The following is a 17,222-nucleotide window of genomic DNA, read 5'->3' on the forward strand; positions in this document are numbered from 1 at the left end:
CAATTCAGGTCTCTGGGAAGCACAGAGGACATCCTCCTCCCACTGGGCCATAAAAAGGTTTGCCAAACTTGGGGCGAACTGCACCCCCATGGCCACACCTTTCTTTTGTAAGTAAAATTGGTTTTGAAACCAGAAATAGTTAAGCCGGTGGCAAACATGAGAAGTTGCATAATAAAATTCCCATGAACCAAGGGAAGAGTGGTATTTTTGGATAGATCATTTTCAACAGGAGAGAAGCCCAAAACATGAGGTATGCACATTCAAAGTGCGGCAACATCCGCTGTCACCAAAATCATCCCCTCCTTGAAATCCAGACTCAAGAAGCTTAATAGTATCTCTGGTGTTCTCAAAATAAGAAGGAATTAAGCGGACTATCAGTTGAAGATGGAAATCAACATATCTACCTATTTAAGAAGTGACAGAGTCAATCCTGCTGACTATGGGCTGGACAGGGGGATTGACAGGTCCTTGTGAACCTTGGGAAGGTAATAGATAGCGGGGATGCGTGGAACAAGTGGAGAAAGACAATTTCTCTCCCCTTATCCAGAATCCCCCATGAAAAACCTTCATTGATCAATTCAACTAAAGCATTTTTGAAATTTGCCGTAGGGTCCATGGGGATAAGACTTAATGTATCAGGGTTGTTCAAGACCCTAGTGATCTCCTTCACATAGTCATTCTTGCCTAATATGACAACCCCCCCACCTTTGTAAGCAGGGCAAATAATTTGACAAAAAAAACTATTATCTGTACAAAAATACCACTCTTGCCTTGGTTTAGCGTAATTTTATTATGCAACTTCTCATGTTTGCCACCCGGCACAACTATTTCTGGTTTCAAAACCAATTTTACTTACAAAAGAAAGGTGTGGCCATGGGGGTGAAGTTCCCCCCAAGTTTGGCGAACCGTTTTATAGCCCAATGGGAGGAGGATGTTGTCTATGCCTCCCAGAGACATGAATTGGTACTCTGGGCCAGATAGATTGACGACATCCTCCTCCTATGGAGTGGTGACCCTGAATCCTTGGATGCTTGTATGGCTGTACTTAACCTCAACAATCCAGGTATTACCTTGAGCTATGAGGCTAGTTCCACCTCCATTCATTTCTTAGACCTTGAAATAATGGTGGTTGATCAACATCTGAAATTTAAGACCTATTTCAAGCCAACAGACCGAAACGAATATATTCCGGTTGATAGCTGTCACCAGACACAATGGCCTCGTTGTCAGTTCTTACGGTTACGCTGGAACTGTACGAGGACTACAGATTTCTTTTCCCAGTCCCAGGTTCTTAAAGAAAGGTTTTTGGAAAAGGGTTAAGACTCTGCATGACTTAGATGTCGAGATCAGTAAAGCATTCCAAACTGATAGAAATTCTACCCTTATGGAATGTCCTAAAGCTGCTTTAGACCTCAAATTCAGGTCTTTTTTTTTACCAGATATTCCACTCAATCTAGGCAGATTAGAGAGATTTTCAGGAAACATTGGAAAGTTCTTCAGAACAATAGATTGTAGGGTCCTGCACTTCAAGAACAGGTTAGTGTGATATTTAGAGGGGCACGATCGATACAGGGGCATACTGCGCCTAATGCGCCTAATGTGATTGATCCCCCCAAATTAGTTTATTTTTTCCAACAGTGTAAGGGTTATTACCCTTGTCAAAAATGCAATGTGTGCTTCCACAACATTGTAGGGAGACGCAAAACAGACACATATACTTTGACTGTCACTGCACGCACTTATCCCATGAGTCATCTCACCACCTGTGCTACTAAGTTCATTGTTTATCTGCTGACCTGCCCCTGTAAAAATCAGTATGTGAGCCGTACAATCAGGTAATTTTCTATACGTGTATATGAACATGTGGCCGGTATTAAAAACGGGAAGAGTAACCATAGTATACCACGTCACTATTTATAGTTTCACAACAAAGACCCTACTGGAACACATTTCTAGATTATTGATAAATCTGTCTCCCATTGGAGGGGAGGGTCCCGCCCACATGGTGTCTCTTGCCTCGAGACGTATTGGATATATGAGCTTAAATCCTACTCACCGTTCAGGATGAATGTGTAGAGGGATATTAACTCGTTCATTAATCAGCCATAAACGCATCCAAAGATTCACGGGTCACCACTCCATAGGAGGAGGATGTCGTCAATGTACCTGGCCCAGAGTACCAATTCATTATTATGATTCATATCCATTCATTTCTATATTCCTATGTATATAGTGCTTATTCTTTATATATGTTTTCTCCTCATATTATGCACATATTTATGCTTTTGTTGTCATCTACAAGATGTATTTATCCTTACAGGGACTTATTGTCCATTTGTTATGGTATGCTCATTTTTTTTTTTTTTTACATTCATGAACCTTGTTATTGTTGTGCTATATTCTGTCCCATTTTGGCACATTAGCCTCACAGTTTCAAGGTTGATGCTATGTGCCTTTTTACGTCTTCATTTTGGTGCTATTTGATACCAGATACTAACAGTCATGTGATTGTTGTTTTGACATGTGATTTAGCTGATTCCGACATCCGTGATCACTTTCGATCAAGTGACTGCTCACTTCCAGTCACTGGATCACTTACTTCCGGCCGTGGCCCCGTGACGTGGAAATCAGCTTTTTCTGATGTGTGGATTGGTTCTGGTGGCTGTGTTTTCTTCCGGCCACTCAGACCAATACAGGTTTAGTTATCACTATGCCTAACTGAAGTTATTCATACATTTGTTCCCCTACAAGGAACAATTAGTCCTTTTCTAAAGGTTATTGTCATTTTCACATGGAATTCTCAGGGTTTTATTGGCTCTGGTCATGTGATGTTTACCTTGGTCATGTGCTTCATGACCTTGGCTTGTCACATGGCCATTTTACCCAATTTTGCTGGATTTTTTCACTAGGTGTTGCCTCGTGCTTGCCATGTGACTCTCGAGCTTAATTTGCATACATTTCCGGGTTACTACCTGGTCTGTTCATGTGATCGGCGCTCTCCCCCCACCATTGGTCCTCATAGTGAGGCTTGGAGCTTAGTGGTCAGGTGACCATTTCTGCTCCAATCAGTGGCCCCCTGAGTATCTGAGGGCTGATTGGTCTTTCATCATTAATTATATTCCCATGTAGTCTATAAATATTGGCTGTGTGGGGTAACTGGTTTATGCCCCTGTTGAAGGCCTATTTGGTCGAAATGCATCGGACCAGGCTTATCTCTCCCCGCATTGCCCTGTACTTTTATCAATGATAACTTTTTCATTGCGGTATGCCAGTTTTTAGAAATAAATTACCTCATTTTTTGACCTACACTATGTGGAAGCAATTTTTTTCTTCACATACCATCCGGATGAAAGTGGCTCTGCTGTTTATTTGATCTTTACCATCAAGATCCAGCTTCAGTGCTCTTTTGATCGGAAATCCGCTTGGAGGTCACCTATTACATCCCCAGATTTCATTCCTGAGGTCCTGGACCCTTTGGAGTTCCGTACATTTGCCGATTGCAACTTCCTGCCTGTATGACTCTGTCATTGACATTTAAGTCCACCTGTTCTTGTAAGAGCATACACATCTCTCTTTTTTGTTGATGATGCACCATCTTTGATGTTTGCTACACCGGACAGTGTTTGGTTCATTCCCCCTTTGATCCTCTATCACCTGGCGTTGGGCATTCAGGCTTCTTCCTACATTATTTTGGACAGAACCATACATTTTTGCACTTTTTTATTCATTATCCTTTAGTAGTTGGAGGTCTTGGTTTTTCAAATGAAATTTTTCACAGATTGGACTTTTTATAGTTCTTATCCACATGTCACGTAACAGATTTGATACGTGCATAAAAGAGAAAATTGACTGATTAATGAATCACATTGTATCATATTTTGAATAGTCCATTGTGTTAAAGATGATTTTCAAGCGTGAAATTGACACACGGTGCACCCAAAAGTAATAGTTGAGAAAGATAAAACTTCCACCTCTACACACACTGCTGCTTACCGACTCCAAATGATCTCCTATTACAGGAGATCACACTCGCTTGTGGCTTAATACCCAGCCCGGCCCTAAGAGATGGAGTGATAATCCCAGCATCTTCCCAGACGTAATCCTTCAAAAGGATTTCCCATTGATCCCCATAAAAACATAGAAGCATCCATAGTATAAAATCCCAGGTAAAGTACAGAGGGGGGGGGGGGGGGGATGATGAGCCTTGTACTCCCCAGGTGAAGACCAATTCACATAAATTCACTGTGCAGCAGCCTCCTAATACTTACCTGAGCCCCATCTCTCTCCAGCGATGTCCACGAGTTCCTTGGCTGTCCAGGACTCTCCTCCTGATTTGCTGAGACACAGCAGCGGCGCCATTGGCTAATGCTGCTGTTAAGAGGGGGCAGGGCTGAACCATGGCTCTGTGTCTGAATGGACACAGGGAGCTGTGACTCGGCTCAGGTGTCCCCATAGCAAGCTGCTTGCTGTGGAGGCACTCAACAGGAGGGAGGGAACAGGAGAGACAAAGAGGGACTCAATAATAGGAGTATCCGGGCTGCTCTGTGCAAATCCATTGCACAATGCAGGTAAGTGTAACATGTTTGTTATTTTTTAGAGAAAACAAGACTTTATAATCACTTTAAAATATAAACACCTTAAAAGTCCCGCATTTGCTCCATGTTCTTTTTTCTTTTCATTATGTTGGTTGAACTGGATGGGCTTGTGCCTTTTTTTTCAACCAGATTAACTATGTAATTATGCTGGGACCATAGAACTCTTTTACTGTTTAGAGTAATGGTAGGAAGCACCTTTTTATCAAAATAGTACATACCTGAAACCAACTTGTAGTGGTAAAATAAACACACCATTCCAATCTAACATGAAAGCTTTGGGTTGATATAAACTCATGGAATATAAAGTAGCACTCTATCACTGGTGGACCTTTCAGTTATGTGGTAATGTTTATTCTACATTGTGGATGGTGACACCATAATTTAGCCACCATTGGTATTCCAGCAGAAGATACTTTTCGATCATAAAGAAAAATAGAAAACCACAATGTAATTTACCTTACAAGCAATTAGATAATGCTGAAAAATTCATTTTCAATGTAGTCTGCATTTAAAGGGAACCTATTAGGACTGAAATAGTTTCCATTGCTGCCTGGAGAGCATCTTTAAAGAGGATTTCCGCCTGCAAAAAAAAAATCAGCAGCTACAAATACTACAGCTGCCAACTTTTAATATAAGGACCCTTACCTGTCCAAGGCACCCGCGGTGTCCTCACCCGAAGCCAACCCATCCCTCGGCTCAGGGTACAGGCACTGGCATCTTCAGTAAGGGAAACAGGAAGTGAAGCCTTGCGACTTCACAGCTTGTTTCCTACTGCGCATGAGCAGGTTGCACTGCGCATTCTGAATGGTCCCTGCTGTCTTCTGGGATCTGCGTGTGTCCTGGAAGACAGCGGGGGGAAGGAGGAGGGGCCGGACATGGCGTAGTTCGCCGCAGACTCTGCGGCACTCTTTTGCCATAAGTGAGCAAATACCTGTATTTGACAGGTAACTGCCCCCACGAAAGGTGCCAAATGTGAAACTGGGGGGGGGGGGGGGGGACCTGGTAAGCTGAAGTTCAATTTCTGGGTTGAACTCCGCTTTTTTTAAATTGAAGATGATTTGTATAAGTACAGAACATAGCCTTTTTGCATTCCCCGGCTAACAAATACAGATAACACAAAATGCTAAATAATACAACTTATCAAATACAAAGCACAAAACATTCCATACACTGAGCTTGGCCATTCTAATCATTTATTTAAAGGATTAATGAATTACAAGGAGATTCCTGCTCCCTCTCAGCCAACAAGAGTGATACATCAGAAGAACATTTACTCATAGTTGAGTTTATACTCGATCTAATGAAGCGTGAGTCACTGCAAAGGAGTAAAACCGTATATATCTTAGGCTAAACCATATCAGGGGTGAATAGATTCAGTCCATGGACTCCTGATCGTCAGCTGTATAGTCCGAGTCTGTCCACAAGCACCACACCTTCTCAAATTTTTTAGGACAACCCCCGAGACAAATAGGTAATTTAGTATAGGGGTACAACCCTATTGATTAGACGCTTCCAGAAGGACAAAGTAGGGGCCGTGGCTGATTTCCACTTGAGAACTATTGCCTTCCTGGCATAAAATAATAGGAGACCCAATAAAGTACGCATAGCTCTATTAATGGCCAAAGAGTTAACTAACCCCAGGAGACAAATTCCAATCTTTACAGGGACATTCATAGTAGACAGAGTATATATGAACTGGGTCACATTCCGCCAATAGCTACTAATCTGAGGGCAGTCCCAAAAGATATGGGCAAATCCCGCAGGGTCGCTAGAACACCTCCAACAGCAAGAAGAGGAACTAGGGTAGATACGACATAGTCTTTGTGGTGTAAAATAAATTCTGTGCACATTTTAAATTGGATCAACCTGTCTTTAGTCGATATTAATGCTTGGAATGGGCTGTCCCAGAGATCCTTCCAGTCTTCATTATCCAATTTCTGCTCCTCCGAGTACCACAGAGTAAGCAGGGCATCTAGACCTCATGAATTTTTTTGAGAGTGTCATCCCAAAAGAGAACCTCCAAATCATCCTGTTCCTATGGAATCGGAAAGGATTCTAATTGAAGCGAACATATTACAGCGCACACATTCAAGAATGACATTTCCTGCAGGGCTAGTTAAAAACACCTGAACATATTCAAAAAATACGGGGGTTTGGTCACACTATATGGTCATATAGTGCTAAGCCCACTTACTGCGACAAAGTACCCTGAATTAGTGGGTCCTACCCTAGTAATAGAATGAAAGATCCTGCGTCTCAACCATGGGAGCCAAACTCCTCTATGTGGGAGAACTGAAGGGATTCCTCCTATGCACTGGTGGCCACTAAATAAGAGGTAATGAAGAGGGGGAGGGGTGCTCTAACCCAAAAAAACCTCGTCAGGGTCTATTACAATATACAAAAACATATTTGGGAAGCACACCCTAATGCGTTTAGGGATTCAACAAACAATAGCTAACATATTACAGCGCACACATTCAAGGATTCTAATTGGGATACATATGCGTGTCGAAGTTGCAGGAAATGAAAAAAGAATGCATCAGGCAGTGTAAATTTGTTCCTCAACCTGTCAAATGTAAATAGTGCACTCCCATCACAGATGTCTGCAAGGTATTTAAATCCTTTGGCAGCCCATAGACCGGGTGCTATAAGCAATGGAATTCCAGTAACATAGGTTTAAACAAAAGCGACATGGATGGGGACCTTTTAACCTGCACTATATTAGGTTTAATAATAACAACATGCCAGGCCTTAATAACTGCCCTCATAGCAGCAGTAAGGGGTGGGTGAGAGACTCTCAGACCCCTGTAAAGGAGATTACAGAGGGTCTCATAGGATCCTGAGAGTGCAACTTCTATAACTACTGAGGCATTTGTGTCATCAGAGACAAGACAGTTATCAGCATGGGTGAGCATGGCTGCCAAACAGTAGCTATAAAAGTCTGGGCAAGCCAAGTCCCCGTGTGTCCAAGTAGTGATGGCCGAACGGTTCGCCCGGCGGTCGTTTCGCGGCGAATTTCCGACTTTCGCCGTCCGCGGGTTCGAACGCCTTTTTCCGTCGTTCGCCCCGGCGGACTTACGTGTTTAATGTATACAAGAACTTTAACCTTTCGTGACACGTTTATCATGTGTTACAGGACAACCAATTGAGACATGACAGCTCATGGACACTTGGACATTCCCCCTAACCTATAAATACACCCGATCCGGTGGCCATTTTACATTCTTTCTTCTGTCACTGTAGGGAAAGGATCCTGTGTGGAGTAGGGACAGAGAAAACGCTAGCTATTTGGTACACAAAAGTTCTTTTCAGGACTGGTATAGGTGTTAGGTCAGCAGCCTGAGTTTCTTTTGTCAGTTTAGATAAAGGGACAGAGCGCTGTATGCTGCTATTTTAGGGACAGCTCAGCCAGATTAGTCTTTCTTCATCATCATCATCATCATCATCATTAGCTGTTACTATCAGGTCCACAAAAGAGCTGTTCCAGCTAATCGTTCCAGCCTACTCTTTTTTGCCAATTTGTATAGGGACAGGCAGGAAGCAGTGTGTCAGGCAGTGAGGATAATTTTAAAGACTTGCTGTTACTATTAGTTCCACAAAGGTTCTTTTCAGGACTGGTATCAGTGGTACGGTAATAGGCTTGTACACGTATAATATTCTTTCTTCCAAATATAGAAAGAATATTATACTTGACTGCTGCCCTTCTGCTGCAGTCTGCTAATCATTCACAACTCACTTGTTCCACAAAGCTCTTTATCAGGACTGGTAACTTGGTCTGTCTAGGGTGCTACGGTACATAGGCTTGGGTGCGGTACAGTCTGCTGTTCTGTAAGGACCGCTATCGGTCCACAATACATAGGGTTGCCGTGCACTACTGCTGACCGCTGCCCTATACTGCAGCAGTCCTTCAGCGGTATAGGGACTGACGCACAGTCTGCTAAACACTAATACACAACCTGCTTGGTCCACAAAAGTTCTTATAAGGACTGGTAACTTGGTATAGGGTGCTACGGTACATAGGCCTGAGTGCAGTACAGTCTGCTGTTCTGTAAGGACCGCTATCGGTCCACAATACATAGGGTTGCCGTGCACTACTGCTGACCGCTGCCCTATACTGCAGCAGTCCTTCATTGGTATAGGGACTGACGTACAGTCTGCTAATCACTAACACACAACCTGCTTGGTCCACAAAAGTTCTTATAAGGACTGGTAACTTGGTATAGGGTGCTACGGTACATAGGCCTGAGTGCGTTACAGTCTGCTGTTCTGTAAGGACCGCTATCGGTCCACAATACATAGGGTTGCCGTGCACTACTGCTGACCGCTGCCCTATACTGCAGCAGTCCTTCATTGGTATAGGGACTGACGTACAGTCTGCTAATCACTAACACACAACCTGCTTGGTCCACAAAAGTTCTTATAAGGACTGGTAACTTGGTATAGGGTGCTACGGTACATAGGCCTGAGTGCGTTACAGTCTGCTGTTCTGTAAGGACCGCTATCGGTCCACAATACATAGGGTTGCCGTGCACTACTGCTGACCGCTGCCCTATACTGCAGCAGTCCTTCAGCGGTATAGGGACTGACGTACAGTCTGCTAAACACTAATACACAACCTGCTTGGTCCACAAAAGTTCTTATAAGGACTGGTAACTTGGTATAGGGTGCTACGGTACATAGGCTTGAGTGCGGTACAGTCTGCTGTTCTGTAAGGACCACTATCGGTCCACAATAGATAGGGTTGACGTGCACCACTGCTGACCGCTCACCTATACTGCAGCAGTCCTTCAGCGGTATAGGGACTGACGTACAGTCTGCTAATCACTAACACACAACCTGCTTGTTCCACAAAAGTTCTTATAAGGACTGGTAACTTGGTATAGGGTGCTACGGTACATAGGCCTGAGTGCGTTACAGTCTGCTGTTCTGTAAGGACCGCTATCGGTCCACAATACATAGGGTTGCCGTGCACTACTGCTGACCGCTGCCCTATACTGCAGCAGTCCTTCATTGGTATAGGGACTGACGTACAGTCTGCTAATCACTAACACACAACCTGCTTGGTCCACAAAAGTTCTTATAAGGACTGGTAACTTGGTATAGGGTGCTACGGTACATAGGCCTGAGTGCAGTACAGTCTGCTGTTCTGTAAGGACCGCTATCGGTCCACAATACATAGGGTTGCCGTGCACTACTGCTGACCGCTGCCCTATACTGCAGCAGTCCTTCATTGGTATAGGGACTGACGTACAGTCTGCTAATCACTAACACACAACCTGCTTGGTCCACAAAAGTTCTTATAAGGACTGGTAACTTGGTATAGGGTGCTACGGTACATAGGCCTGAGTGCGTTACAGTCTGCTGTTCTGTAAGGACCGCTATCGGTCCACAATACATAGGGTTGCCGTGCACTACTGCTGACCGCTGCCCTATACTGCAGCAGTCCTTCATTGGTATAGGGACTGACGTACAGTCTGCTAATCACTAACACACAACCTGCTTGGTCCACAAAAGTTCTTATAAGGACTGGTAACTTGGTATAGGGTGCTACGGTACATAGGCCTGAGTGCGTTACAGTCTGCTGTTCTGTAAGGACCGCTATCGGTCCACAATACATAGGGTTGCCGTGCACTACTGCTGACCGCTGCCCTATACTGCAGCAGTCCTTCATTGGTATAGGGACTGACGTACAGTCTGCTAATCACTAACACACAACCTGCTTGGTCCACAAAAGTTCTTATAAGGACTGGTAACTTGGTATAGGGTGCTACGGTACATAGGCCTGAGTGCAGTACAGTCTGCTGTTCTGTAAGGACCGCTATCGGTCCACAATACATAGGGTTGCCGTGCACTACTGCTGACCGCTGCCCTATACTGCAGCAGTCCTTCATTGGTATAGGGACTGACGTACAGTCTGCTAATCACTAACACACAACCTGCTTGGTCCACAAAAGTTCTTATAAGGACTGGTAACTTGGTATAGGGTGCTACGGTACATAGGCCTGAGTGCGTTACAGTCTGCTGTTCTGTAAGGACCGCTATCGGTCCACAATACATAGGGTTGCCGTGCACTACTGCTGACCGCTGCCCTATACTGCAGCAGTCCTTCATTGGTATAGGGACTGACGTACAGTCTGCTAATCACTAACACACAACCTGCTTGGTCCACAAAAGTTCTTATAAGGACTGGTAACTTGGTATAGGGTGCTACGGTACATAGGCCTGAGTGCGTTACAGTCTGCTGTTCTGTAAGGACCGCTATCGGTCCACAATACATAGGGTTGCCGTGCACTACTGCTGACCGCTGCCCTATACTGCAGCAGTCCTTCATTGGTATAGGGACTGACGTACAGTCTGCTAATCACTAACACACAACCTGCTTGGTCCACAAAAGTTCTTATAAGGACTGGTAACTTGGTATAGGGTGCTACGGTACATAGGCCTGAGTGCGTTACAGTCTGCTGTTCTGTAAGGACCGCTATCGGTCCACAATAGATAGGGTTGACGTGCACCACTGCTGACCGCTCACCTATACTGCAGCAGTCCTTCAGCGGTATAGGGACTGACGTACAGTCTGCTAATCACTAACACACAACCTGCTTGTTCCACAAAAGTTCTTATAAGGACTGGTAACTTGGTATAGGGTGCTACGGTACATAGGCCTGAGTGCAGTACAGTCTGCTGTTCTGTAAGGACCGCTATCGGTCCACAATACATAGGGTTGCCGTGCACTACTGCTGACCGCTGCCCTATACTGCAGCAGTCCTTCATTGGTATAGGGACTGACGTACAGTCTGCTAATCACTAACACACAACCTGCTTGGTCCACAAAAGTTCTTATAAGGACTGGTAACTTGGTATAGGGTGCTACGGTACATAGGCCTGAGTGCGTTACAGTCTGCTGTTCTGTAAGGACCGCTATCGGTCCACAATAGATAGGGTTGACGTGCACCACTGCTGACCGCTCACCTATACTGCAGCAGTCCTTCAGCGGTATAGGGACTGACGTACAGTCTGCTAATCACTAACACACAACCTGCTTGTTCCACAAAAGTTCTTATAAGGACTGGTAACTTGGTATAGGGTGCTACGGTACATAGGCCTGAGTGCAGTACAGTCTGCTGTTCTGTAAGGACCGCTATCGGTCCACAATACATAGGGTTGCCGTGCACTACTGCTGACCGCTGCCCTATACTGCAGCAGTCCTTCATTGGTATAGGGACTGACGTACAGTCTGCTAATCACTAACACACAACCTGCTTGGTCCACAAAAGTTCTTATAAGGACTGGTAACTTGGTATAGGGTGCTACGGTACATAGGCCTGAATGCGTTACAGTCTGCTGTTCTGTAAGGACCGCTATCGGTCCACAATACATAGGGTTGCCGTGCACTACTGCTGACCGCTGCCCTATACTGCAGCAGTCCTTCAGCGGTATAGGGACTGACGTACAGTCTGCTAAACACTAATACACAACCTGCTTGGTCCACAAAAGTTTTTATAAGGACTGGTAACTTGGTATAGGGTGCTACGGTACATAGGCCTGAGTGCAGTACAGTCTGCTGTTCTGTAAGGACCGCTATCGGTCCACAATACATAGGGTTGCCGTGCACTACTGCTGACCGCTGCCCTATACTGCAGCAGTCCTTCATTGGTATAGGGACTGACGTACAGTCTGCTAATCACTAACACACAACCTGCTTGGTCCACAAAAGTTCTTATAAGGACTGGTAACTTGGTATAGGGTGCTACGGTACATAGGCCTGAGTGCAGTACAGTCTGCTGTTCTGTAAGGACCGCTATCGGTCCACAATACATAGGGTTGCCGTGCACTACTGCTGACCGCTGCCCTATACTGCAGCAGTCCTTCATTGGTATAGGGACTGACGTACAGTCTGCTAATCACTAACACACAACCTGCTTGGTCCACAAAAGTTCTTATAAGGACTGGTAACTTGGTATAGGGTGCTACGGTACATAGGCCTGAGTGCGTTACAGTCTGCTGTTCTGTAAGGACCGCTATCGGTCCACAATACATAGGGTTGCCGTGCACTACTGCTGACCGCTGCCCTATACTGCAGCAGTCCTTCAGCGGTATAGGGACTGACGTACAGTCTGCTAAACACTAATACACAACCTGCTTGGTCCACAAAAGTTCTTATAAGGACTGGTAACTTGGTATAGGGTGCTACGGTACATAGGCTTGAGTGCGGTACAGTCTGCTGTTCTGTAAGGACCGCTATCGGTCCACAATAGATAGGGTTGACGTGCACCACTGCTGACCGCTGCCCTATACTGCAGCAGTCCTTCATTGGTATAGGGACTGACGTACAGTCTGCTAATCACTAACACACAACCTGCTTGGTCCACAAAAGTTCTTATAAGGACTGGTAACTTGGTATAGGGTGCTACGGTACATAGGCCTGAGTGCAGTACAGTCTGCTGTTCTGTAAGGACCGCTATCGGTCCACAATACATAGGGTTGACGTGCACTACTGCTGACCGCTGCCCTATACTGCAGCAGTCCTTCAGCGGTATAGGGACTAAGAGTTTTGTCACAGGGTGATTTAAAAAATGACAGGCAGAGGAAGAGGCAGGCCCTTCCGCAGGGGTGGTAGGGGTAGGGCAGGAGCAACAGCCTTGAGCCAAAGTGGGAAGTTGCAGAAGGTGCGTTCAATTACTTTAAAGGACGCACCAGACTTGGTTGAGTGGCTCACTCAGCCTTATTCTTCTGCACCCTCCTCATCCTCTCGATCTGCACCCTCTTCTTCACTCTCTGCTATGTGCACCCCCAAAGACACTACCACCAACAACACGACCACCACCACCACCACCACATACCTTCCGCTTGAGTCACTGGAATTATTTTCCGATCCATATCAAGAGGACATTTCTGATGCGCAGCCACTCTTGGTATTGGATCAGGAAGAGGAGGTAGCAACAAGCGCTACTCAGCAGTCTGACGCCAGTACCCAGATCAGCCCAAGGAGGAGGTTGGTCCCCGGTGTTGCTGCCTACTCTACTTATAGCGGTGGGGAAGGTGACGTTGATGATGACGTGTCTAGTGATGTCACGTGGGTGCCCACAAGAGAGGAAGAGGAGGGGAGTTCAGAGGGAGATATGGACCAGCAGATAGGGAGGAGAAGCAGCAATGACTTACATTGCACAGCAGGGACAAAGCAGACTGCAAATGTATCAGGAGCGAGTCATCGACCATGTACGGTCACATCTGGCGCTCCCAGGACACCGGCACATGGCTCCGCAGTGTGGGCTTTTTTTAACGTGTCCGCTGCTGACAATAGCGTTGCCATCTGCAATCTTTGCAGTCAACGCGTTAGTCGCGGTAAGCCCAATACTCACCTAGGGACGACCGCCTTAAGAAGGCACATGAGCAGCCATCACCGAGCCCAGTGGGAGCAACGGAACACACAAAGCCACACTGCAGGCTCTCACCGTCCAGCCTCGTCTTCTACTTCTCCTTCTCCTCTCTCCTCACAATTGTCCTCCACTCCACCTTCCATCACGCCAAGCTCACATTTTTCTGCAAAAAGGCAGGCTTCCGTGGGCCTAATGTTTGAGCGTAAAAAAATGATGACGCCGGATAACCCTCTTGCCCAACGGTTGGCGGCTGGCTTGTCAGAACTCATAGCCCGCCAACTACTGCCATATAAACTGGTGGACTCGGAGGCCTTTCGCAAATTTGTGGCCATTGGAACACCACAATGGAAGGTCCCAGGAAGGAAGTATTTCTCAGAGAAGGGCATCCCAGAGCTATATGGCCATGTTCAGCGGCAAGTGAATGTATCTCTGGCACACAGTGTCGGTGCCAAGATACATCTGACCACAGACACGTGGTCTAGCAAACACGGGCAGGGAAGGTATATCAGTTTTACTGCCCACTGGGTGAACCTTCTGACGGCCGTCAAGCATGTAACCCGTGGCACCCGTGTAGATTTGGTTTTACCGCCACGGATTGCATGCAGGCCTGACTCTTCTTCTCCTCCTCCTACTCCATCCTCCTCCCTCTCCTCCTCAGCTGCCTCCTCCTTTTCCGCTGCTAGCGTCTCTTCCACTGCACCGCCCAAGCTCCCCAGAACCTATTCCACATGCCAGGTGAGACGTTGCCATGCCGTGCTGCGTCTGTTGTGCCTGGAAGCAAAGAGCCACACTGGCCCGGCACTCCTTTCAGCTTTGCGTTCACAGGCAGATGAGTGGCTAACACCGCTCAATTTGACAGTTGGTAAAGTGGTGTGTGACAACGGTGCCAATCTGCTTAGCGCATTGAAACAGGGCAAAATCACGCACGTGCCGTGCATGGCACACGTCTTAAACTTGGTCGTGCAGCGATTCCTTGTCAAATACCCTGGGGTCCAGGACATCTTGCGGCAGGCAAGGAAAATCTCGGCCCATTTCAGAAGATCTTACACGGCCATGGCTCGCCTTGCTGACATTCAGCGGCGACACCATCTGCCGGTCAGACGTCTTATTTGCGATTGCCCGACGCGATGGAACTCAACCTTCTATATGCTTGATAGGCTGCTCCAGCAGAAACGTGCAGTTAACGTCTACCTGTATGAACTCTGCGAAAGAAACGGTTCTGGGGAGCTGGGTTTTTTTTCACCGCGCCAGTGGCTGCTCATGCGCGACACATGCAGACTTCTGCGGCCATTTGAGGAGATCACCAAACTGGTCAGTCGCAGCCATGGCGCCATCAGTGACATGGTACCTTATGCCTTCTTTCTGGAGCGTGCATTGCGTCGTGTCATTGATCAGGCTGTGGAGGAGCAGGAGCGGGAAGATGAGGAAGTCGCAATGCTGGATGAATTCCCAGGGGGGGCTACTCTATCTGAGACAAGTCAACAACAGGAGTCTGATGAGGAGTCAGAGGAGGATGGTGCCGGGGCGGATGAGCAGGAGCAAGAAGAGCATGCTTTAAACCTTTCTGGGATCCCTGTTGTGCGAGGATGGGGAGAGGAGAATGAAGAGGACGACATTATCCTGGATGATGAGCAGGAGCCAGGCCACCACACCGCTTCCACTTTAGTGCAAATGGGGGCCTTCATGCTCCAGTGTTTTAATAGGGACCCCCGTATAAAAAGCATGAGGGTCAAGGACCAGTACTGGGTGGCAACGTACTTAGACCCCCGGTACAAACACAAAATGGCGGAAATGTTACCGCCGTCGCAGAGGGCTGTCAGAATGCAGCACTTCCAGGCCTTGCTTCGAGAAATGCTGCATTCTGCTTTTGCGTGCGCTGGCAGAGGAGCAATTCCCACTCCCAGAGAAGGATTTGCGGGTACCAATCCAACAGCGCCTGCAAGAAGAGGCCGGTTTGAAGATGTGTTGGTGACTTCGGATATGAGGTCATTCTTTCAGCCGACCCATCGACAGGTGTCATCCGGATCCAGCATCAGGGAACGCCTAGACCGTCAGGTGTCCGACTACATTGGGTTAACGGCCGATGTGGACGCTCTGAGGAGTGATGAACCCCTAGACTACTGGGTGGGCAGGCTTGACCTCTGGCCAGAGCTTGCCCAATTTGCAATCGAACTGTTGGCTTGCCCCTCATCCAGTGTCCTGTCCGAAAGGACGTTCAGCGCAGCAGGGGGGATTGTGACCGATAAGCGTACTCGCCTAGCTCACCACAGTGTTAACTACCTCACATTTCTAAAAATGAATGAGGCATGGATCTCGGAGGAATTCAACACATGTGATCAGTAGACCATGTATATGTCTATAAACAATTTTTGGAATCAAGCACACAGACCTTCTTAATTCATTTGGCTCACTTCCCTGACCCAAAAAAGCACACCGTACTATATGCCCCTACCCTCCTCTTTGAAGAGGTTGAGCGGTGTCATATTTCTACTGGGGCTGCTTATTATGAGGGGTTCCCACCATCCCTGTGCTGTGCTGACTTCCTCCTGGGTGTTCTTATTATGAGGGGCTCCCACCATCCCTGTGCTGTGCTGACTTCCTCCTGGGGGTTCTTATTATGAGGGGATCACACCATCCCTGTGCTGTGCTGACTTCCTCCTGGGGGTTCTTATTATGAGGGGATCACACCATCCCTGTGCTGTGCTGACTTCCTCCTGGGGGTTCTTATTATGAGGGGATCACACCATCCCTGTGCTGTGCTGACTTCCTCCTGGGGCTGCTTACGGTGCTGCTGTCAGCGCTGTATGTCACGGAGCTGCTGTCAGCGCTGTATGTCACGGAGCTGCTGTCAGCGCTGTATGTCACGGAGCTGCTGTCAGCGCTGTATGTCACGGAGCTGCTGTCAGCGCTGTATGTCACGGAGCTGCTGTCAGCGCTGTATGTCACGGAGCTGCTGTCAGCGCTGTATGTCACGGAGCTGCTGTCAGCGCTGTATGTCACGGTGCTGCTGTCAGCGCTGTATGTCACGGAGCTGCTGTCAGCGCTGTATGTCACGGAGCTGCTGTCAGTGCTGTATGTCACGGAGCTGCTGTCAGCGCTGTATGTCACGGAGCTGCTGTCAGCGCTGTATGTCACGGAGCTGCTGTCAGCGCTGTATGTCACGGTGCTGCTGTCAGCGCTGTATGTCACGGAGCTGCTGTCAGCGCTGTATGTCACGGAGCTGCTGTCAGTGCTGTATGTCACGGAGCTG

The sequence above is a fragment of the Lithobates pipiens genome, unplaced genomic scaffold (genome assembly GCF_037356315.1).
Source record: "Lithobates pipiens isolate NorthernLeopardFrog02 unplaced genomic scaffold, aLitPip1_a1.2 Scaffold_19, whole genome shotgun sequence".
Classification (NCBI taxonomy): domain Eukaryota; kingdom Metazoa; phylum Chordata; class Amphibia; order Anura; family Ranidae; genus Lithobates; species Lithobates pipiens.